Here is a 25,574-nt window from a genome sequence, read left to right on the forward strand (position 1 = left end):
CCTCTTGAATGGGGCTTACTTCTGTGTAAATTTATACCCAACTGGCAGAGAATTGCAAAGTAATAAGACCATTTGCACCTGTGGAAACCTTTCTTAAATTATTTACAGAAGTAAATTGAAACACCTTGAGTAAAATACTTTGTATATAATATAATTTAACAATGATTCTCCTCCTTTGGTGAGCCCCATGAGCCACAAAGTATAAACTAAGAGTGAAAACAAGTAAGACATTTTTTTTAACTTTCTGCTTAGGAAAGGCAAGAGAAAACTGTGACCTTAGCCAAAATAAACTAGTCATGCATCTTGGATCACGACCTTTAATCATAATGTTTTTATGTTGCAGAAATCACTTATGATTATGTCCTAGAATCCCAACATGTGGCTGAAGAGGCCAATGCAGTGGCTGATTACAAATCGGCGATTTTACCTGCCATCAACCGTATTCCGAAGTGCACAGGAATGCCATCAGTGTGAGCATATGAAGGAGATTGGCATTGCTTGATTGTGCTATTGTACCAAATATAAATCTCTAAGACGTAGATTTATTCGTGCTAAGTGGTTACACATGCCACTGCAATTGCAAGCGCATTTCTGCTATTTGCAACATACTAATAACGTTAAAGCCTTAAGAAGCAACAAACTGAACATTGGGAGGGAAAAAGGGGGGCAAGCACACCGACTACCATTTTGTGTGTGTAAAAGGCCGCTTTATTGAAACAGGTGCACATCACATTTATTAAACTGGCAAACTGCCTTACAAAACTAAAACTTGTCTAAACATCGAGTTACCTGACCCCTTTTTGTTTTACTCCCCCCACCCCTACAATCCCCACATGATAAAATCCCCCACCCTGCAATATACAAACATATAACTCAATTACATCATAATACTATCCAATTTTATCCCCTACCTCCTAACTCCAAAACCTCCCAAGACCTACAGTCCTATTTGCCTTCTTGCAACTGTAACTAACTACCCTCTAATGTCAACTCCCAAACTGGTTACGCTTTCCCCGCTCCCGTTTCCCAACTCCCCAAACTTCACGAGAAAGTACCGAACTCCAGCCAAACTTGGCCAACATCAAAAACAACTCCGCCAGCACCTGTTCCAAGCGACAACTTACATATAACCACCCCCTGTGCACCTGTCCCAACCCAGCCACCTGACACAAAAAACCCTTCCTGGCCTAAAACCTGCCCAGCACAAAACCAAAAAACAAAGCCAAAACCCAGGGAGGGTGGGCGGGGACAAAAAGCTTCTGACTGAAAACGTTCCCAGCCACCAGGTCTCAGTACCTAAAATGGTGGCTGGGACCACTCGGGGTCGCTATTCATCATTTGGGCTACAAATTCCCTTTTGGGCTGCTTTTGGGCTATCCCCAGCAAGCCCAACGCGGCAAAATGGCCGCTCGCTTGTTCTCCCCCCTTCCCCCTCCCAAATCTGCCCGGGGGGCAGACCTCGCGGGTCGGCTGCCCCCCAAACTCCGCCTGGGAGGGAAAATGGGGGCAAGCACACCGACTACCATTTTGTGTGTGTAAAAGGCTGCTTTATTGAAACAGGTGCAAATCACATTTATTAAACTGGCAAACTGCCTTACAAAACTAAAACCTGTCTAAACATCGAGTTACCTGACCCCTTTTTGTTTTACTCCCCCACCCCTACGATCCCCACATGATAAAATCCCCCACCCTGCAATATACAAACATATAACTCAATTACATCCTAATACAATCCAATTTTATCCCCTACCTCCTAACTCCAAAACCTCCCAAGACCTACAGTCCTATTTGCCTTCTTGCAACTGTAACTAACTACGCTCTAATGTCAACTCCCAAACTGGTTACTCTTTTCCCGCTCCCGTTTCCCAACTCCCCAAACTTCACGAGAAAGTACCGAACTCCAGCCAAACTTGGCCAACATCAAAAACAACTCCACCACCCAGGGAAAGGCGGAGGTTAGGTGATTACACCGCCTCCCCCTTTTCCTGCCCCCCAGCCCCTCTTTTTTGATGCAGAAAATGAGACGCCAACCGCCGGCCCCCACTCACGGCGCACCCCCCAATACACGGGTCTCCCTGACCCATGCAACCTGAAACCATTCAGGATTGAGCCTCAGCTTACCACCAAATTAGCTATCCCGTGCTTGCCACTTGGCCCTCTTCACAAAGAATGCTCCGCAATCCAAATCAACACGTCCCGGTCTAAGAAACCATTACCGACCTGCACGAGCAACAAGTGTCAATAACTATGCCCACTTACCGCCGATACCCCTGAGGATCATCGCCACCGGCACGTAATGTCCCCCCGGCTGCACCACCGTCAGTGCGCTTCCGACGCCGCCCCACTCCGAACCCGGCACGTGCCCTACCGACTGCTATCCGCCCCCGCCTTGCCAGAGGCTTCCACCCCGCCAACCACTGCGACCCCTTTGCCCTTCTTCTCATGGGCACCCCATTTACTTGTGTCCAGAAAACCGCCACATCCGCAAGTCCCCCCAGACGCCCGCCGACAAATGTACGCAGTGGCCGGAGGCCTCTGTCCTGCCAGGCCCGGCCCAACCTCCGACAAAACGTCCACCCAACATGTACCACCCTACCCGCAAAAAACGCGGTGTCCCCCCAGCACCTGAATTTCCGACACTGCCCCAATGTGCTTTGCCACCAGAAACTCTAGCAGCCCCGATATCCACTGCTGCTTGTCTGCCGGCAATCATGCCTCCCACAAAACCTGCGTCCAACAATACCCAAATATTGACAGCGCCATTCCGGCCCCACTGTCTTTGAATTTCCAACACTGGCACTTTGTGCCATGCCTCTATCACCTCGAGCCGCCTCAACATCTGCCGCTGCTTGCCTGCCGGCAACCGTGCTTCCAGTAAACACCGATACCAGCTCAATACCCAAAATTGACAGCGCCGTGCCTGGCCCCACTGTCTTTTGAAGTTCCAACACTGGCACTTCGTGCCTTGCCTCCATCACCTCGAGACGTCTCAACCTCCGCCGCTTGTCTGCCGGCAACCGTGTCTCCAGCCACACCGAGCCCAGCTCAATACCCAAAATTGACAGCGCCGTGCCTGGCCCCACTTTTCTTTTGAATTTCCCACACTGGCACTTTGTGGTTTAGCTCCATCACCTCGAGCCGCCTCAACATCCGTCACTGCTCGCTTGCCGGCAACCGTGCCTCCAGCATCACCAAGACCAGCTCTCTATCCCAAAGGTGACAGCGCCGTGCGTGGCCCCACTGCCTTATCCGGTGCCAATGGCACCCCCAGGACCTCCGTGATCTCCTGAAACCTGTCCAGCGCCACCTGGCAGTTCGTGGAGTCCGGGGCCCGCCACGAAAAAGAGTCATCCAGGTAGGGCTGAAACTCCCTAGTGACCCGTTCTTTCCATAAAAACCATTGCTGGAACCTACAAAACCTTCAAAAATGCGCAGGACCTCGCGCAGCCCATCGGCAATGCCGTGACCACCTACCTAATGAACAGACAAAGGGCAAAACAATATTCCCCAGGAACTGGGCCTAGTCAAAGACCAAAATAAAAAGTGGTCCTTAGGGAATTATTTTAAATTTATTTTTACCTTTCAACTGTGTCACCATCGTGAACAACCTTCCATAACGCTCCAGGGATTATTATCAAATCAAAATGTTGCAGTTTTCATAAGATACCTAAGAGCATATCTGTGTCACCATAGTGAACAACATTCCATAACGCTCCAGGGATTATTATCAAATCAAAATGTTGCAGTTTTCATAAGATACCTAAGAGCATATCTTACGTACATCACATCGATGTTAAGCCATATTTCATTCATGTCTGGCGACTCAAATATCCACAGCTACCCAGGTTTACCATGTGCGGTGTTGTTTGACCCTTTTCCTCACCTATATGGTCAATATGTGACCATTCGCCATAAATACATTATTCCTCCCTTATATACCTAATCCCAATACCATGATCAGTGGTCTTGTCATGTAAGAGTGTCGTAGTGTCGACGTTTCGGTCTCACACACCGTTATTCTCCGATACCCTCGTCAGGACAAGTATTGCACCATGAATCTATTGTAAAATCACACATGTACAATCAACAACATATTTACGACCAATCCCCTAAGACATGTATATGTATTGTCTGCCCGCACCAAACGGAATGCCCCCAAGCGCATATTCATAATGTCCATGCACCTCTTCCACTCCCAACGTGTCCCGCGTGTACGAACACCCCTACACCTTCACAGATTCGTGGAGTCATACGTAACCCAGGTCTCATACGGCTGTCCAATCAGTGGTGCCGCACCCTACTACCAGGTGAAATGCACACTCCTCTGACATCCATGTTAGCGCCTCACTACTCACAATCACGACCGGTAACTAAGCCGTCTGTTCCTAAAAAGGAACCACAGTCTGTCACCGCAACCACTTGAAATTATACGTAGCCTCCTACTGATGTGTAACCATGCGCCAATCCGTATATCTTACCTTCCCCCTCGCTTTTCGCAGAAACTAAAATTGAACACATGCACTCCACAGTACCCATATTCTATCATGTTATGAGACCTTAACGACCCCCATGAACAAATCCAACTGTACTTACATCCCCTGTACTTTGCCCGTGCCACCTAGAAAGGAAACATAATGTGACAAACTAAAGTAATGACCGAGTTCGGTGCATAGCGCTCTACAACCCAACAAACCCCAGCCACGGTAGAAACTTACCGACGCATGGTTGCCTAAATCAGTCCTCCTCTCACTACGCTCGCTTCAACAGTCGAGTGCTTCGCTGGCGCGGTGCAGCTATGCTATGGTCGCTCCTGCGATTACGTGACCCAACTGCACAGCAACGTGTCGACCATAATGGTATGGAGTCTCATGCCTGACTTTGCCTCTAACAAACCGGGCACGTGGCTAATAGCCCCAATATCCCCAAAACTTCTCTGCGACAACTTTGGACCACCTTAAAGGCATAGAATTACTGTTGCCTTTTACCCCATCTAATGTCTCTATTCCCACCCGAAATAGACACAACCAAACCTCGCACAGGCGATTAAGACAAACTCCTGCCCGACCTTGCCAGCCACCACCTCGGTATACAAGCAACCCACCCACTGCTACCCACTCAGGGGTACTAATAATCCCCCCAAAAAACTTTTTCTGTCCCTTAATGGCCGCTTGTTGAAAAAGAACACTAACCATAACGATGCGTCCTCCATCTGTAAATCTTGCGATAGGTTATTCTTGTATATATACCACAAACTCCTGTCCAATGTAGTTCAACATCCGACCATAGCTTCGCATAACAACAGGATTCCTCCATTATTCCCCTAACTAGACTAAATATTGTCTCAGCTAACATAACCACCTCATTCTATCTAAGAGCGACTTAAGCTTACCATTGCCGCCTGCGTAAGGACCACCCAATCCTCCCGGTAGACTGATTGTTGCAGGTTGCCAATCTATCTTACCCCACTGGCCGAATATGTTGAGGTTCCCAGAAAGCCTGATGTGGTACTGACGAAATCCTATGCTAGAGATAGTACAAGTGTGATTAAGCATGTAGAAGGAGAAGCACATGCCAACAAAATGAATATCCTTGGCCCCAAGGACATGTAAAGCTTGAACGCGAGCATTCCACAATTGTAGCCCCCAATGACATCCGCAGTGTCTTATAAAAAGGGGCGAAGCCCTCATCAAGTCCCCAGCTGATTTGATTGGTAAATGTGCAAAGATTGCATTTGCGGACCACTATTTTATTTTCGATGCCAAGACTAGTCAAGTATTCCTCCGTGCCGTTGCTCCATGGCTGCTGACGATCCCCAAGCCGCTGGGGGCCCTGTGGGTGGAGGGACTGGCGAGCCCGCCTGGGGCCTTCGTAATTCCCAAGCCGCTGGGGGCCCTGTGGGTGGAGGGACTGGCGAGCCCGCCTGTGCTTCGTAAGCCAGCCGCGACGAGACCCTCACGTACTCCGGGCCTGCTGCAGGAAGCACAGCCCTCCCATCTCCTTGGTGCTGCCGGGCCGCCCCAAGCCATACCAAGTCTGGAGCCCCCCTTTACCCCCTGACCTCCTTGTACTCTCTCCATATTAACGCCCCTACCCCCGGTCCCCCCTCCCCCGGCGAGCTCCCCCCCGCCTACCCATCCCCTCCACTGGCACCCCCTGACTCGAACACCTCCAAACCCTTCCCGCTCTCTTTCACTGCCCTCTGAGTCTTATCAATGCTGGGGAGAAACCCCTCCCCGCATGCCCCCCATCACTGCCCTTCGGTTCCCCTCCACCCCACCCGACCATGTGGGAACACCCCCCCTTTCCCGGCCCCCAGGACCATCCCACCTTGCACCCCCCTTTGCCCCTCCTTGCCAGCCTTCCTGTCCCTCTCTCTTGCCAGGCAGGTGAGGGGCTCTCCTAACTCCCCTTCTGTGGTGGGCTGCTTCCCCTTGTCGACATCCCCGCCCCTTTTTCCCCCTACCCGTCCCAGTTCCCTGCACGTTCTCTCTCCCGCCCCCGAACCTGAAGCCTGCACTCCCACCCCTCCCGCCCCCTTTCCCGCCCGTTGTACCAAACGCCCGGGAGGCCCCGCTCCCCGGCAGAGCCTCCCCGACCTCGCCAGCCACGCCCTCTGCATTGCTGCCCGCCCACGTTCTCCTGCCGCCCCACCCTCCCTGCAGACTCCATTCCTAAGGATGGTGAGGCGCCACTGGCAGCGTGCCTCGTCCGCCCTCCATGCTTCATTTTTTCCCGCACCGCCTGTCACAACCAGGGCCGCGCTCCTGACATCCGCGCAGCCCTGTGACACCTACCTGGGAACGCACAAACTTTCGTGGCGGCGCGTAGGCGATGGTCGCCGCTGCCACGCCGCGAAGGCACGCCGCGCCGGGCGCCCGCCGCGCCCAGCAGGCGTAGTGCCCCGAGGACTCGCCCCTCGCCAAGCCCCCGACCTAAAACTAGCGAAAGCTGCCCAAGAAAAAGCCTGACAAAAAGCTCCTGACTGAAAACGTTCCCAGCCACCAGGTCTCAGTACCTAAAATGGTGGCTGGGACCACTCGGGATCGCTATTCATCATTTGGGCTACAAATTCCCTTTTGGGCTGCTTTTGGGCTATCCCCAGCAAGCCCTAAGCGGCAAAATGGCCGCTCGCTTGTTCTCCCCCTTCCCCCTCCCAAATCTGCCCGGGGGGCAGACCTCGCGGCTCGGCTGCCCCCCAAACCCCACTTTACCATGCGAGGGCTGTAAAATGCCATTACCCCAAGTTCTTTTCAGTCTTAGTCCCATTCCTTATTTACGGAGATCACCATCTTCTGATTAAAAAAAAATAACAGGGAATGCTGGGACCCTTAACCCCACCTCCTCCCACTGGTAGTTCTTAACCAGTACCCAGCATTCTGCATGTTCTTTTTTTAATCTGCTGACAGAATGTGTTGAGGGTGCTGGTGCCTCTCCTGCTGCAGTCTTCTGTGGGTTCCCATCGGGTTGATGGCCTGTCCTTGATGAGCTGCATGGTGCCTCCCAGTCTGCTGGGCTTGCCGCGAGGTGCGGATGTTGTCAGCCGGCCCTTTGCGGCTGGGGGACCAACCCTCCCGGTCAGTTCCAGGTTACAGCAAGTGTCTTACTGGTGACTGGGCCAGAATTGAAGACGCACTGCGGAGGCTCGATGGTGGCTTGGGGCAAAGATGATGGTGCCCCTGGAGTGCCTAGCAGGCAGTTGTGGCAACCTGCATCTATACTGGCTGGTGGTTGGAGACTGTGAGGTATGGAGTCTGCCTGCACACGAGTGACACCACATAGTGGTTTTCCTCATCTCTTTTTATTGCCTTTCTGGGTGTCGGGAGCATTTTTCCCAGGCAGGGTCAGAGCTTTTTGGGTTCCATTACCGCCTGTGGGAGCTTGGTGTTGTGTAGTTCTCCAGTGCCTTATTTTTCCTTTCTTTGGTTTCTAGCACATGATGCCCGGGGTTTTCTCACATGCCTTGGGTTTTCAATTTTTCTTCTTGTATGGCTTTCTATATGGGATGGCAGCTGTCCTTAGTGACGGGCGGCACAGGGGAGGAGCTGGTGGTGCTCCTTGGAGTGCATGGTGGCCAATATTAAGGGATTGTCTGTTGCCCTGCGCTGACATTGTGGAAAGTGCCTGGGCTGGCTGGTGGGGGCAGACGATGTGGTGTGGAGTCTGCTTGACTTGGGGGTGAGTACAGCGTAGCATTTTTTCTCTCCTCTTTTCATTGCTTTTCTGGGTGCCTTTGCCATTTTGGAGTCCCCAGTACCCCTGATGATAGGTTGTTTGCTGCAGGAGTACGCTAGATGTTGTGGGTCATCCTTTTGCATCTGCCTCTCTTGCTCCTTTATTACTCTGCTGTTGCTGACTGGTCCATGTTGCCTTGTTTGTTTCCCAAGCGTTGGAGCCCTGGGGTTTTCTGTGTGTTGTACCTCCTATATGTCCTTTCCTGGAACTGGTGGCAGGTTTGGGACATTGCCTGCTTCCCCACTGCTATAGCTAGTGGTGTGCCCCTGGGTTGGCTGTTGGGGAATTTGGTGTGACTGCAGGAGCGGTCTGCTGACCTTCGAGAGAGTGTGGTGGTTTTTCTCAGTTTTCTTTGTTGTCCTGTGTACATGTGGGCCCTCTGTGTGCGCTGATTGCCCCATGCTGTGCCCCTTCTCTGGTCTTGCTTGCAGTGCTCCTTGGGGGGGCTGGCAGCTTGGGGCTCTGCTGGGGGTGTCTAGCTACCGCTGGTCCACTTTTGGCTGTTGCCTAGGTGCTCTGGAATTGGGGCACAACGGGGCTGACTATTGGGGACATGTTTTTTAGCAGACAGTGCTGTCAGCAGTCTGCGTCCCTGGGGGTGAATGCTACGTGGCAGATTGCCTCTGGGTTTTTGGGGGGGAGTTTCTTAGGTGTGTTGCATGCTTGTAGGCTCTGTTTCTTCCCTTTCCCCATACTGTGTCTCTTCTCTTTCCTTATGTTGCAGCTGTCTGGAGTGGCTGGCGGCTTGGGGGCTATGCTTGGGGTGCCTGGTTACCGGTGGGCTAGTTTTTGCTTTTGCCCTGGTGCTCTGGTTATGGGAGTGCACCTGAGCTGTTGGTTAGGGCCATTCTTTTGGCAAGCAGTGCTGTCGGGAGTCTGCCGGCCCCAGTGTGTGTGCCGCTTGATGGGTTTTTTAACCCTTCTTTTCTGCATTGGGCCACTTTGGGTCCAGTCAAGTGGGGTTTGGTGGGACTTGGTTCCCTGGCTTCCGTTGCACTGACTGATGTTTTCAATAGCAGTGTTTCTGTCTACTGTGTCTCTGGTGTCGCCACAGGTTTTCCGGTCTATTGTGGGCTTTTGCCTCTTTTTATTGTTGCCTCGCCGTTCCTCTTCTGGGATGTCATTGGTCTGTGCCAGTTGGATTGGTGGTGCATTCTTTTCCTGTGTCTCCTGCGTGGGGGATCCCTGGTTCATGGGTGCTTGCCTCTGGGTGATGTCCAATTCTGACCATTGGGTCTTGGGCCTTGCGGGTTGCCTTTTGGGAGTCTGCCTGTGCCCCTTTCTAGCTTCTCTTTCTCTTCTCGGTACTTTACTTGGGAGTGGATCTTCTGGGCCCCCTGGTAGTCCTGCAGTCCTGTGCCTGGTGTGGCCTGAGTTCTGAGTTAGCCTCCCTGCCCGTTCCTTGGCCTCTGCTCTGTGCTTTGCACCTGCCTTCCCAGGGTGTGAGTTGGGCTGTGGTGTTGGTGTGCCTGTGTGGGCTGCTTGCCTTCCACCTTGGCTTCCCAGCCTTTTTTTTGCAGCTTTGGCTTGGCTGAGGATGGTTCCAGTGGCTTTCTCTCTGCCCTTGCTGGTTGTCAGGTTTCTGGCTTGTGTCTGCGTTGGCAGTTCCATGTTTGTGTTGTAGGATTCTGGCTCGTCTCCTCTGACCGGTGGTTGATCTTCTCCAGAAGTATGTTTTTTCTGCATTTGGCAGCCCCCCGGTTGGTGGAAGTTGTCCTTGGTGTGTATTGTGTGGGGCAGGGATTTCACTGTTCTGCCTTGTTGGTCTTAGGGTTCCCCTGGTCTCCATGGCCCTGTTGTTGGCCTCGTTCCTGCTGGGGTGTGGTGCCTGTTGGGTCTTGGCTTCTGGCTCTTGCCCTGACTTTTTGGGGTTGGTTGGGGTGTGTGTTTCTGGCTGCCTGGTCCTTCTGGTTGGTGTCCTGGTAGGCTGGTGTTGGGTTGCTGTCAGGTCGCAGCAGTGCTTTCTTGGAAGGGGTTCCGGGGGTTGTGTCCTGGTATCCCCGGCATTCTTTATGAGTGCCTCAGTCTTGGCCTGTCCCTGTGCCTCAGATCCTTCACCCGGATTGGGTACCTGTCGGTCATCCGGTGACTGCGCTGGTGGTTGGTGCTGCATGGTCCTGCCATGGGGCCTGAACCTTCTCTATGGGTTTTCAGAGAGGATGCTCTCTGGGCATTCTGGTGGCAGGGCTGTCAGGTTGGGAGATCTTGATCTTGGATCAAGTTATCCTCCCTTCCTGGTTTGGTCTGTGCAGGCCGGACCTTGGTTGGTCCTCTGGGTCTGTACCGGAGCCCTTTGGGCTGGCACTGTCTCTTTTTTTTCTGGGCTGGCCTGCTGTAGGACTCCCCGGAGGTGGTGGGGTTAGTAGTGTTGTTGGCCGTGTTGACCTTTGTTTTGTGGTTAGTGATGGGCATGTGGGGTCATTCCTTGCTACCCCTCATCTGTCTTGTGGTGGTTGTTGTGGGACTTTTCAGAATTGTTGGGCATTCTTTCCATTGTCTGCTTGAGATCGCTCTCTGTCAGTTCTGCTGCCGGGTCAGTGGGGCTGCTTGGTGTTCCTGTGCTTGGCAGGCTTCTGGCCAGGTGGGTGCCCTTCCAGGCCTCTCATGCCCTGTTGGGTGCTTAGGCATTTCTGGTCCTCCTTGTGCTGGTTATTTCTGGTGGAATGGTTGCTTTGTCCCCTCTGGGGCTTTGCTTTTGGGCTTGGGGTCTCTGTGCTTTATCTCTTTTCTTGCTTTGACTTGTTTGTCTTCATCTTGTCACCTTCGCGCCTGGCTCCCTGCCCCTTGGTGGTTTTTTGATTGGGGTCGGTAAGGCCTGGGTGCCCAGATTGTCCTTTTTTTCTGTGCTTGGTTGCCTCCTTGTTTCGGCTGGTGGCTTCTGATTCCAGGGGCTGGTTTGTCTATTCCTTGGTTGTGTACCTATTGGCCCTGAAATGGGTTAACTGGTGTGTCTGATCTCCTTTGATCTTCTTTTGTGTGTGGCATCGTCACTGTTGTTTGCTGTGGAGGGTGGTCACTGGTGCTTCCTTGGCGGGTGCTCCTCCTTCGCAATTGATTTGGGGGTGTTCCAGGTGTTGGTAAAATTCCCTTCTGGTAGGTGGTGCTGTAAGTTGGCTGCTTTTTCATTTGTTCGGCTTGGTCATCACCTGCATGTTCTGGGGGTTGTGGCCCTGTTGTTTGGTTCGGGCATGGTGGGCTGTGTGCTCCTTCTGGGTTTTCCTGTGATTGTCCTGTGACTTGAGGGTAGGTATGGGTTAGGAGTCCCAGCCTTCCCCTGTTCTTTTTTCTTTCAGGGAGATGGTAATCTCCATAAGTTAGGAATGGGACGAGGACAGTAGAAATCTTCGCACCAACGTCTTTATAGTTAACAGTAATTATTTAATCTCTTTAGGGGGTACATTGATGGAAAGTATAGTGTCGCCTTTGAGAGACTTGCTAATCTAGGGGATAATTTAAAACTCTGAGCCAGGTTTAGCAGTGGATAAAAGACATTTAAGCAATCTGAAAGTGAATTTTCAAATCTAAAATGGCAGTCCAAAAGTGCAAATGTGTGTTAAACGTGATTTTCATTGTGAAAAAGTGAAGCATTTTCATTACAATGCATTAGCAATTTAAAAAGTATTAGCTGGTTTAGCTTACATTTCTTTCTGTCTTTAAAATAGAGATTTTTTTCAAATATTTTGGAAGCTGAAATGATTGCTAATGTAGATTTTCTAGTATTTTAGGTATTCTTTTCATTTTCTTAAGCTGTTTCCATATATCACCAACTATTTGGTTATTACTTGTTTGAAAATCTATTGTGATATGGTAAATATATGACAAACAATCACTGGTTACAAAATTTATAGAGCCATATTTGAGTTTCAAATCAAAGATGTATAATTACACATACAGGTTTTAGGGAAAATACTACATTTCATGTCTGCCTAAAGTCAGAAGGCAAAACATCGACAATTAATCTATGTCAGCTGTAAACACCTTTTCCTTGTAATACTTCCTTCTTCAGTGTTCGTTCTCAGACAACTTCAAAGGATTATGCAATTCCGACAGTGCAGAAGAAAATTAGTGATATGTAATGTTTCTCTCTGCAACTTTCTTAAGCTTTTTTAAAGTCAAGTTTAGGAATTTTTTTAATTAAACGTTGCATGAAAAATTTGAATGCGCGCATCCTGAGAGGAAATTACTTTTATGGCCTCACCACGAGTTACCTGATAATTCAAAGGGAATTCCCGGCCATGGATTAATAATCTTGGTCAGTATATACACCTATGTAGCTGGTCATTAGCATCCAATGACCCCAGAATGTAGAATAAAATCAGGAATTGGAATTACTGGGTCCTTTCCTGCATCCCGATTACAGGGACTATCACGTAGATTCATCATGCTAAACTGCGCTCGCAAAGGGCCAGATTCTGAGAATCTGGCCCTTTGCGAGTGCAATTTTTGCATTTGGGATTCATCATCCCAAATGCAAAAATCGCTATTTGCGAAATCGCATATTTGCGAGGAATTAGATTTAAGTAATCTCTATTAGAGATTGCTTAAAAGCAATTCATTAACCAATTTGAAATTGCAAATTCGCAATATTTGGTCGCTATTTACCACGAAGTCTGACTTCGTGGTAAATAGCGAAAAAATAGAAAAAAGCACTTTAGTGCATTTTTCTCTGTTGCATGTTACACACATACATGTCCTTTGGACGTGTGTGCACAACACCTGTGTAAATTTGCATTTCAGGGGTGCTACAGGGTGTCCTTTGGACACCTCTGCCACCCTTGAAATCGCTATATTATTTGCGATTAGCTAATTGCTAATCGCAAAAAAGGAATACTCCCCATTCGTTCCTATGTGCCTTTAGGAATGAATGGGGAGTTATTTCTTATTTGCGATTAGCAATTTGCTAATCGCAAATAAGGAATGTGTAGGAATCGCAATTTATTTTGCGATTCCTACATGAATCCCGTTTTGCGAGTCTGTAATAGCGATTCCTTATGAATCGCTATTAAAGACTCGCAAAACGGGTCTTTGATGAATCTAGCTGTATATCATGACATATTCCACCTGCTCTAGGCACCTCGAAAATGGCAACAAACCCACCTATAGTTTTACTGCATTTTTCTCACCCTTAAAGGGAGACAGATATTCCTGACATTGCAAAAATAACTGCATCCAGGAACATGGCAGCGGGCTGACGCCGGTCGCGGGAGCTCCCGTAGCAGCGAGGCAATGATTGGGACCTGAAAGCCGAAATTAACCATATAGAGCGTGATATACAACGCAAGAAGGTTTGGTAACAGGTACTTATGAAAGACGCAACACGGGGTTACACGATTTTCAATTTTTAAAACCACTTGTTCTTTACCTTTACTCTGCTTGCAATACGGCTTTAACTGGCTGCATGGGATTGGAGGCGGAGGTAGCTGTTACTGTGGCAGCAGTGGTGCAGAGCGGCGGGTCATCTGGACGCCGAATTGAACCTAGGCGGAGAGTGTTGTTGGCTGTCACATGAAATGATTTTCGGATTGGTGGAGGCTTCTGATTGCTGCGTTCACAAGGAAAGGGATCCCAGGAAGCCCAGGGATTGCAGAGCACGATGGAGAAACATTTCCCTGAGTGAAGCCAGGACTCGGGTAAGCTACATGTTTGATCGAGAGGAGGATCAGCAGATGGAAAAACTGCCATCTGTTTACCGCCTAGAGGGACAAAGTAGAAATCTCGAGGGGGTGTCTGATGTTGGTTTAGGGGGGAGAGATAAGGTCCTGGCAAGCCCGGTGGAGGAATGTCTAGGTGGGAACAGAAACAGTCAGGCACAGCACGAGCTGCAGCAAGAGAAGTAGTGGGGGTCAGAAGATCTGGTAATAAACAGAAAAGACATAAAAACTTTACCAGTAAAAGAAGGGGCAGAGCACCCCCCTGAGGAATAGATATCAACTCGGCTCTCAGTTGGAGGCAAAGAGTAAAGGGAGTAAAGGGAAAGGAACAGCAGGGGTGAAAACTGTGGAAGAAGTTCTACCACTAACCCCTAGGAAAAAAGTCACTAAATCAGGAGAGTGCAGGAAAAGAAGGGAGACCAAGGCTGCGCGTATCCAAGTAAAGACTACCCCCTCTCTGAAGTCGTATTTTAAGATTATGGAGCACTTCTCCCCTGAGGCGGAAGCCGCGGTTCTTTGCTGTCCTCTTACAATCACTGTCAGCTCGTTATTGAATTAAAAATAACGTGTTTTAAAAATTGTACATATTTTAGCCTGTATTTTTAAATACCCTCTTCACCTCGGCGCGAGACTTGCGTCGCTCCGAGGCTGCTCTTGAGCTACCCTGCTACAGGGCTGCTGTTGTTAGGCGCTGGAAACTAGTTTGACGATCCAGATTGGCCGCCATCTTGAGCTGGGTAAGGCTGCCGGTCGAGTTGTTCCTCCCTCCCACCCTCCTCCCAACCCCCCTGAACATGGATAAAAACAATAGGCCATCCCGTCCGCACAGCGGGCGGGCGCAGCGGGCGCGCCGAAGGCGCGCCTAAGGCAAGCCCGTCTGCGCCCGTCCGCGCCCTGCAGCGCCCAGGGGCCAGGCCCCCTGTCCCACTATCGGAAGACCTGCCCACTCAGATAAGGTATGCCCCCGATCGACTAAAAACCCTCATGCCCAACCCAGAGGCATCATGTTGCCATTCCATTTGTCTGAACGAACCTGTGGTAAAGTGTTCCCACTGTCAGTATACACTCTGCCCCACATTGGAGCAATCCGAGATTGTCGGACCCCCTTTCAAAATGTTCCTTTTAAATTGTCGCTCTCTGACCAAACACACGGAAGAAATGTCAATCCTCCTCGAGGATATTAACCCTGACGCAATATTCCTTACGGAAACTTGGTTAAAGGAAGAAGTTAACCCAGACATCACTGCCATATTACCAAAAGGGTACGGACTACAAAGGGTTGACAGGGCAGAGGGCAGAGGAGGAGGATTAGGCATACTTTTCAAGGACTGTTATCAATGCAGAACCAGTTCTGCGATAATCCCTTCTTGCGAAAGCATGAATTTCGCACTTGACCTATCCCCCACATTAACCTTCTCTGGCCTACTCATCTACCGCCCCCCAGGCCAAATGGGCGATTTTATGAATCATCTCCCCTCTAAGGTCGCCGATTCAGCTGTCTCTCTGTCTCATTTTACAGTCTTGGGTGACATGAATATTCACCTAGACGACCCTACGGATCCCCTAGCTGCCACCTTTTTGAATAGTCTCGCAGCCCTTCAGATTGTTCAGAAGGGTTTTGAACCTACTCATAACAAAGGCCACCTTCTAGACACTGTTCTAAGTAATGATCAGAGACTTAAAACTGGCAACCCAGTGCCCCTCCCATGGACCGACCATTTCTTGGTCCCACTCCTTTGGCACATACCTAGCCCCCTCTCTGCGCCCCCTCGAGCCACATTAAGAGGTAGGGACTGGACAAAACTACCCACAGACCTATGGGTGGACTCCCTCTCTACCACCCCTCGACAAACTGGGGGTGACGTAGACACACTCTATACCCATTATGCCAATTGGCTACAGACCACCTTAGATACAATCGTACCTCAAAAACCCCTCAAGGAGAAAACCAAATCCAAAAAATCACAGTGGTTCACTCCAGAGTTAAAAGAGTTAAAACGAATCTGCCGGAAACATGAGAGAACTTGGAGAAACACTCTCAAGGAACTGGACAGAAGTAGCCATCGAGAGGCTATCAAAAAATTTAAAGCTAAGATTATATTGGCACAAGCTCTATTCTACGAGGAAAAAATTACAAACTTCGCCAATTCCTTGAGGGAACTATTTCGGATAGCGAAATCCTTAATTGGCACCCCTCCACTCCGTAGGACCCCCGTGATGCCCAAACTCGCTGTGACAATCAAGCAGAGTACTATCAAAAAATTCAAGCCATCTCCTCATCTTTTGACCAGGTCAGTCAGCATCTTGTGGGAACAGATTCCGTTCTTCCAACTACCGTTTTCCAACTAGCTGAATTCCCACTGCTTGATGAAGACCTGCTTAACTCCCTTATGCTGAAAGTCAGAGCAGGCTCCCCGTTAGATCCTGCTCCCCCACGACATCTCTTGAAAATCGCGGACACCATTAGACCAGTAATTTTAAACATCGTAAATATGTCAATCACCACAGGAAGAGTTCCAGAAATCTGGAAATGTGCACAAGTTAAGGCTCTGCTAAAAAAACAACCTCGACCCCGGTAAAATGACTAATTACCGCCCCATCTCACTCCTTCCTTGGGTGGCTAAGCTGCTTGAGAAACATATTAACACCAGTCTCATGTTTTATCTGGAAGCTTACCACCTGCTCCGTGACTCTCAAGCTGGATTTCGCCCAAAATTGGGGACAGAAGCGGCACTACTGACTGTCACAGAATTAGCCCGCAGACACATGGATCAAGGCAGCACCACAGCAATTATGCTGTTAGACTTAAGTGCCGCCTTTGATACCGTGAACAGTAACATCCTTACCTCCCGATTAAAACAACTCGGAGTGACGGGAAGTGCCATCTTATGGCTACAATCTTTTGTGGAAAACCGAACTTTCCAGGTGGTGGAGAGTGACATCCATTCCAAAACTTGGCCTCTCAATCAAGGTGTGTCTCAGGGCTCCTCACTGAGTCCCACACTTTTTAACGTTTATATGCAACCATTGGCGGAGGTTGTTCACCCTTTTGGTTTTGAAATTGTGACCTACGCTGATGACACTCAGCTTGTGCTGGCTTTGAATCAGCCAGGTCACACCCCATCAAACCTGAATAGTTGTCTAGTAGCAGTCACAGAATGGATGGCCTCTTCCCATTTAAAACTTAATGGGGACAAAACTGAACTGATGTTCCTGGGGAACACAGCTGACCCCAGCTCCACTCTACTTTGGCCACTCTGCATGGGCCCCCCCTCCAGAACCAAAAAAGCAAATTAAAAGCTTGGGCATGTGGCTGGACAATACAGCAAGCCACCATACTCTCCGCCACTTGCTTCGGGCTGATGCGCATGCTGCGGAAAATTCTACCTCTTCTCCCTTTTCAGGCCCGCAGGATAATGGTCCAGGCCATCATCCTGTCCCGTCTCGATTACGGGAATGCCCTATATCTGGGTGCACCGATCAGGACACTCAAAAAGCTGCAAGTCACCCAGAACGCAGCAGCACGTATACTGTTAGGCCTGCCCCGTGGTCACTAGGGCACTGCTGCCCTGAGAAATTTACACTGGTTGCCCATCCAAGCCAGAGTAAAATTTAAGGCGATGTGCATAATGCATAAGGCCATGTGGAAAAATGCCCCCACAATGATCTGTTCCTTAGCCACTCCTTACTATCCTGAAAGATCATTGCGTTCAAGCACGGCCTTTTTGGCAACAACACGCAAAATCAAACCGGCCAGGTGGGGCGGACACTCCTTCTCCCTGAATGCGGCTGTGACTTGGAACTCTTTACCTTCCACGCTCGGGAATGCGCCAAATCTTTTAAAATTTAAAAAAACTCTCAAAACTTTTCTTTTTTCCAAATAAATCAGCAGTCTCCCAGAAGTAAGCAACAACAGCGCTACGAGGCCTTCGGGTAGTAATGCGCTCTACAAAACTCACTTTCATTTCATTTCATTTCATTTCATTTCAGGTGACTAGTTCTCTGGAGGGGGGCAAGTTTGGCTGCATGCCTCCACTCCCCTTCTATTAGAGAATCGCTATACCCCATTAGCGGAAGGTGGTGGTGATGGAGTGAGGGAAGCAGGTAGAGGTGATATAGAAAGGTTACAGGAGGGACACCCCCCCTACAGAGGTACCTTTGCCAAGTGTGTCCACACCCTTGATTTTAGTGCAGGAAGACTGCAGCTCTGTGTTTAGAGGAGAGAAGGATGCTTCCTTGGGAGCAGTTGTGGGGAAGTCGGACCTGGAGTCTATTTTGTTAAGTTTGAGAGGGGATTTGTTCTCAAAGTTCGAGATCTCTGAAGCTAATCAGAGAGGTATACATGACAAATGTGAGGTTTTGGAGAGTAAAATGGATGATATAGTCTCCCGTACAGGGGTCCTAGAATCTGAGGTTAAGCGTCTCTCAGAAGTGGTGTCGGCTAACACCAGAGATAAAGATCCAAAATAAAATTCTACAGGATGACAGGATGACATTGAGAGATTGGAAATTCAGGCAAGACGGAATATCCTTAGGCTTCTAAAAATTACGGGGGGGAGCGGAAGGGGGAGACCTAAAATCTTTTATATGCCAGAATCTTAGAGAAGGGATCTTTAAAGACAGACCGGATATTGACTTTGATAAGGAGATCCAGAGAGTTCACAGAGATCCTTTTAAACTGAACCCAGCAAGGAAGGCCCCAAGGAAAATATTGATACATTTTCATTTGTATTCGGTTAAAGAGCTGATACTGGGGAGAGCCCTGAAGGAACCTGCCCAACAATTTGGCTTGATTAGCTATCAAATTAGGTCAGACCTCGGGAAGAGAACTGCACAGAGGCAATGGGACCTCGGCACAAGGATGCCAGAGTTGAGAAGTTGTGGGGCTCAAGTCCAGATGAGATATCCAGCCATGTTAAAAATAATGTGGAAAAACAAAATGCGCAATTTCAGCTCCCCTGAGGAAGTCGATTCTTTTTTTAAAACAATGGACTAGTAGTGTAGGTGGAGCCGGAACTTTAGACCATGGTGGACATACAAGGAGAGGATGTTGAGACGAGTGCAAAGCGTAGGGGGAATATGGAAGCCCAATGGGAAGAAAAAAAGAAGGGGAGACAAGAAAAAAAAAGGAAGGAAAAAAAACATAATATATGAGAGGCAAAGAAAGGGAGGGGAAGAAGAAAAAAAGGGAAAAAAAGGGAAGAAAAGAAAAAAAGAAAAAAAAAGGAATGGGAAGGAAGGAGAAGAGAAAAAGAAGAAAGGAAAAATATACATAAGGGGAGAAGAGAAGGGAGTTTTTTTCTTCTTTTTCTTCACACGTTCTCATACGTTTCTATAGGGTGGAATATTATAACACTAGGTGGGTGATTTTTTGTGTAGATGATGAGTTTATGTCTCTGCTACAAAGGGTAGGTCCCGAAGGCGGTAGGTGAACCCCAAAGGGAATAGTAGGAGGCTTCCTCATGGGAGGGGAGGGTGGGGAGCACACAGGGTGGTGGGCTCATGGGGGGAAAGGCAAAAAAATCAGTTCTCATATGTGTTCAAAAAGTTTTGATCTAAGTTTGAAAGTGGGATAAATGGATAGGCAACATAACCTTAAGCTAATACCATAGATTGTGAATGAGTTGAGAGGCAAGAGAAAATTGTCTAGGGTCAGGGAGTTTTTGAGGAATAGTAAGGCTGATTTTTTTGTCTAGAAGAGACTTATTTAGAATCTCAAGAGTGCAGACTAGGCTTGGAAAAGGAGAGGTGGGTCCAGTAAGTTCTTTGTTCTGATCAACGGGGGAGTACTCTAGGGGTGGCACTGATCATTAGGAGTAATGTAGGTATCAGGGTCGTAAAAAAAGAGACTGACTATTCAGGGAGGTGATTGGTTGCGACACTGACAGTTTATGATTCACCCCTAATGTGCAGTTTATTATGGCCCGAATGAGGACAATCCAGGAGCTCTTCGAAGACTAGAAGTTAGTCTGATGAACACCACGGGCCAATAATAATAGGGAGAGATTTCAACCTGGTTTTAAACAAAGAGAAGGACAGTACCTCTAGAGTAAAATATAACAACCCGCCAAAAACGTTTGCAATGCTGAAAAATATAATCAAAGATTTTAATTTACTGGATATATGGAGAAGATTGAATGACGCTTCCAATGACTTTACCTTTTATAGTAAAAAAATACAAGCATCATTCAAGAATTGATTTTTTTGGGTAGACCAAGCTTTGCCTTCAGAGGTCATAGATTTAAAACGTATTCCAGCCACATTGTCAGATCACTCTGCGGTTGAGATGATTCTGGGATTCAAGCAAAGGGAGGTACAAAGAAGATGGACCCTAGATAGAGCCATGTTATTAGATGACAATTTGACAACAGAGATGATAAATAAAACAGATGAGTATTTTAAATTTAATATCCGTACAGTGAAAGTACAGATGATGTGGGAGGCTTATGAAGCCTATATAAGAGGTGTACATAGTTCTATTTCGGTAGACAGAATGAGAGCTGTGAGAAATGAAGAAATGGAAAAAATAACAACGATTAAGGATAAAGAAATAGAATTACAGAAAGCATCTATGGACGCTACGGGGACCTCAGAAGCTGTTTTATCCCTAGAAAAAGAATTAGATAAATTACAAGCAGAGTACCCAGCTAAGATGGATACGAAGCTCTCAGATAAATGGAGAGCTAGCAAGCTTCAGCATTTTGCCTACGGAGAAAAGTGTGGTCCTTCATTAGCTTGGATGGCTAGAATGGATAAGGCTAGGAATTTGATAAAGAGTTTAACTTTGTGGGGTTCTGGTAGCCCAACACGTAGTGAGGATGAGATACTAGAAGAAGCAAGATGTTTTATGAATAATCTCTATAAGGAAGATATAAGTTTAGAACAGGAGGAAGTGGAGAGATGGCTAGAATCAGTTACGCTTCCCAAGTTGCCAGAAGAATTGTGCGTCCTTTTACAAACTGGAATTACAGAGAAAGAGCCCAATGAAGAAGAATGACCAGGGGAAAAGCTGCCGGTCCAGATGGGCTTCCTAGCGAGTTTTACCTTGGGGTTTTAGAGAGCTTAATACCAATTTTGAAAACTCTATCTAACAAAATTTATGTTGATGGCAAAAATACCCCGGGTTCAAGGGCAGAAGCCACAGTTACATTAATATTAAAACCTAACAAAGATCCACAATCAATAGAGTCCTACAGACCCATATCTCTATTAAACTCAGACTACAAAGTTTTTACTGGCATTTTGGTGGCTAGAGTGGCAAAGGTCATTAAGATGGTAGTCCACTCGGATCAGAGGGGCTTCATACCTGGGAGGCAGCTCAATGAGTTGACCTTCCAGGTAATGGGGGCTATGGATATGGCTGAAGTTAACATAGTTCTGTTGACAATAGTAGCTATGGACGCTGCTAAAGCGTTTGATCAAGTTAGGTGGCTCTATCTTTGGGGAACCCTAAAAAGATTCGGCTTTCCCCATAACTTTGTTCAAGCAATTAAGAGTGTTTATCTCTGCCCTAAAGCTAAGGTTTTGGTGAACGGGCTATTGACAGACTGTTTTAACATCGGGAGAGGCACAAGACAGGGGTGCCCTCTGTCACCACTTTTATTCAATCTTTACATTGAACCTTTTGTTAACAAGCTTAGGGAGTTTATTGTTATTCAGCCCTATAGGATGGGAGGGTTAGAACCTAAACCTGCTCTCTACGCAGACGACTTGCCCCTATTCACAACTAATCCAACATAGACCATACCGCGGTTATTTGAGATGGCGGAACAATTTGGTCAGGTCTCGGGTTATACAATCAATAAAGATAAGACCAAAATAATGGAGTGGAATCAACCTAACAGTCATCAAGGGGCAAAGGGTCAAAGAGGTATTTAGGGGTTCAGCTAGTGCAGAGCCTAGAGGATATTCCAAAAGTCAATCGGAGGAGGATCTCGAAAGAGGTTGCTAGCCTACTTACAAGATGGGCTAATCTCCCCTTAAACATCTATGGGAGAGTTATTCTTAAAAAAGATGATCATTTTCCCGAAAATTACCTTTTTATACAACACAATTCCGTTAACTTTCAAGCCAGAAGACATTGCCAAATTGCAAGGTAAAATAGGCACCTTTATATGGGCAACAAAAAGCTCCAGGATAGCCTGGAAAAAACCGGGAAGAGGCCTTAAGGAGGGTGGATTAGCCTTACCAGATTTATTAACTTATTGGTATGCTTTTTATTTTAAAAATTTTAGGATCCTGGCAAATAAACCCGATTCTTCACCATTAGGTCTTTTGTTTGAAGCCATGTTAAAATATGTGGTTCAAGGCCAGGTTTCTGTCCTATACAAATATTGAGATCCTAAATTTTACAAAAAAGTAAGGTTAAAAATATTGATTGCTGCTTTGAAAACATAGGTGTTTATAAGAAAAATAATGGATATTCCATACTATGCAACACAGGCTCCAGTCTGGGACTCTCCTGGCACTCCAGAGTGCCTACAAGGTCAATTGAGCGTGCCACTGGGGGTAATAAAGTGTTGGAGTGACCTACAAGATGGTCGCAATCTTATGAGTTGGGAGGCATTAAGCATGTTAACCCAAGGATCTTTGACAAGGTTGAAATATTATCAGATCTCATCTTGGTGGTTGACGCAGACTTGGCAGGAGGAGGAAGTTAACTCAAATGTATTAGATCAAGTTACCATAAGAGGTATCTGGAAAAAGGAAGTTTTATATTGGTATGGAGCAATTCTTAACATCGAATATAAGGGAGAATCGGAAGTATGTAGACTATGGGGAGAGGAATATAGAGGGAATGGAAGGAATGTATATAAGGTGAAGTCTGATTCTTTTGTTATGTTACAGGATTTAGTAAAACCTGCAGCACTGAGGAGAAATCATCTATATACCGTTTATAGAGTATACTGGTCTCCAAAAAAGTTGTCTAAGGTGACTGGGACTGTTTACAGCTGTCCGAGGTGCAAATATCCAGACGCAGATAATGTTCATATATTTAAGGAATGTACAGAAATCAAACTATACTGGAATGAGGTATGTGAATTTTTGGAATCTGTCAGAACTTTTAAGAAATATTATTTACACTAGTGAGACAGATATGGCCTGTGATTTAAAAAGTAAGGTGAATACTTGGGCAGATTTTTTACCTTGGATAGAAAAAGATACAGGGTTGAATGATTAAGCCATAACACCGTCGGACCAAGCCTCCTCAGTAACTTAGAAGGAAGTAACCGGATAAAGTGAGCAGGATTGGAGAAGGTAAAGGCTAGAAAAATCCTAGATCAAGGAGGATCAGTGGCAGTGATCCTCCTTGATCTCAGCGCAGCCTTTGATATGGTCAGCCATGACACTCTGCTGCACCGTAGGTCCCAGGTTGGGATCAAGGGCAAAGCATGGTCCTGGTTTCAGTCCTTTTTAGAAGACAGATCCTTCTGTGTGTTCGAAGGCGAATCTGTGTCCACCAGCAGACCTCTGAAATGTGGTGTCCCCCAAGGCTCCTCTCTAAGCCCTGCACTTTTTAACCTGTACATGAGGCCACTGGCCGATGTCGTCCGCCCATTCGGGATTAAGATCATCTCCTATGCGGACGACACGCAGCTAGTGGTCTCCATGACGCAGGAAGCCAATCTACCTGTGCGGGGCGGGCTTAGAGAATGTCTGGAGGAAGTGAAGACTTGGATGTCCCTATCATCCTTAAAACTAAATGGGGACAAAACCGAGCTCATAGTCCTAGGCATTCCGGACCCCAGCTTCCCCGCCGCCCTGTGGCCGCCCAGTATGGGCCCTCCACCAACCCCCAAAAACAACATTAAAAGCCTTGGAATCTGGATGGACAGATCCCTGTCCTTCAATGTACAAGCCATGAAACTCTCAGCCACCAGCTTCAGCATCATGAGGATGCTTAAGAAAATCTTCTCTCTCCTCCCCGTGGAAGCCAAACAAACAGCTATACAAGGTTTGATTCAATCCCGCCTTGATTTTAACAACGCACTTTACCTCGGTGCTCCGGAATTTACTCTCAGAAGGCTCCAAATAGTTCAGAACTGCGCAGCACGCATGTTACTCAACCTTCCCGGTAGACAGTCAGTAAGGTCGGGACTTGCAACCCTTCACTGGCTACCGGTGCGCCAGAGAGTTATGTTCAAAGCCATGTGCATAGCTCACCAGTCATTTTGGAACACTGGCCCCAGGATCACGCAGGATCTAATCACCCACTACCTGCCCAACAGAAATTTACAATCTAATCAGACCTTTCTCGCTGCGACCCCCAGAATTAAAAGATCTAGATCTGGAGGTAGGACGTTTTCCTACAATGCTGCCAGGGCCTGGAATGCCCTTCCACTTCATCTAAGAGCTAACCCCAACCTTACGGTCTTCCGTAAACAGCTGAAAACCCTCCTATTTCACCCAGTCTAATTAACTCCCACTCTCTCCCCTCTGGGTCCTCAGGGTCAGACTCACTGTATTCCTAGCGCTTGGACGCCTCCGGGCAGCAATTCGCACTTTACAAATTCACATCCTATCCTATCCTATCCTATCCTATCCTATCTTGAAGGGAATGCTCTATTTCTCTCCATTGTCTATCCGAAGGGTCGGTAAAGAGTGGTATGGAGTAGTTGGAGGTATCCCATCTCGAGTCTTTACTTTTTGGCAGTAGGAGGACTCAAAAAATAAAAATAAATAAATAACTGCAGCCAGTAATCCTGGCTGTAGGATTTCCAGCAATACAGACTCATCTAGAGCAGGATGATCCAGGGATTATGTTTCAGCAAATTCATCATGAGAGCTTCGGTGCCTGACTATGAGTTGCTCAAAATTTTCCAACACATGCATAAACTCCTATTTAGGCATGGACCGGAATTTCCAGTTTGAAGGTATGTTACTCATCTGAAAAGTATAGGATTGATTAAATAGCTCAACATTCGCTACACTTTGTCAGGTTACCAAGCAAAGTAGATGATCCGCACCCAAAATATATTTATTTCATTGTATAAATGTACAAAATATTATCATTCATGGAACAGACTCAATTTCCATTTTTCATGAACATTTTCTTTTTTTATCTCTTCTTTTTGTTTTGTAAAATTCCGTGTAGCCAAGGTGTTACGTCCCCCAACTGAGACTTCTTCAGGGTTACAAAAATAGATACAAATCTAAAAACACAATTTTAAAATGATATCACAACATACTACATCATAGTAAAAATGAAACTCGTCTGGAAAGCACCGTATGAATCTCACATTATAATTCATGTGTAAATATGAGACAGCATTATGATTGCTGTGTCTGAATATCAGTTCAATTCCAGAAAGTTACACCATAGTCTTCACCTTTTGATGATCGGTCTAAGAAATATTTTACTCATTCCCTTTTATTATTAGGTGCTGGGAGACATTTTAGAACTTTGTTTCTCATGTTGTTATCAACTCATATAACTATTCATATTAAAATTAATTAGACAGTCCAAACAATGTATTCCTGCGCATTTTAATTTGGCTGAAATGTATGTCATTTGTAGGAAGGCTGTGTTTACTTCTGACAGATCTTACATCTTACAGATGAAAAATATCAGTTACTCAGTAATCATTTGTTTTTGGCATGTAGTGCTGTAGATTCAAATGGTTTCCATGGTCATGTCATCTTGTGTTGTGTTGGGATGTTTGCAAGTTGTTTTTCTTTGAAGAAGTCTAT

Source organism: Lissotriton vulgaris, chromosome 1_1, assembly GCF_964263255.1.
Source record: "Lissotriton vulgaris chromosome 1_1, aLisVul1.2, whole genome shotgun sequence".
NCBI classification, from domain to species: Eukaryota; Metazoa; Chordata; class Amphibia; order Caudata; family Salamandridae; genus Lissotriton; species Lissotriton vulgaris.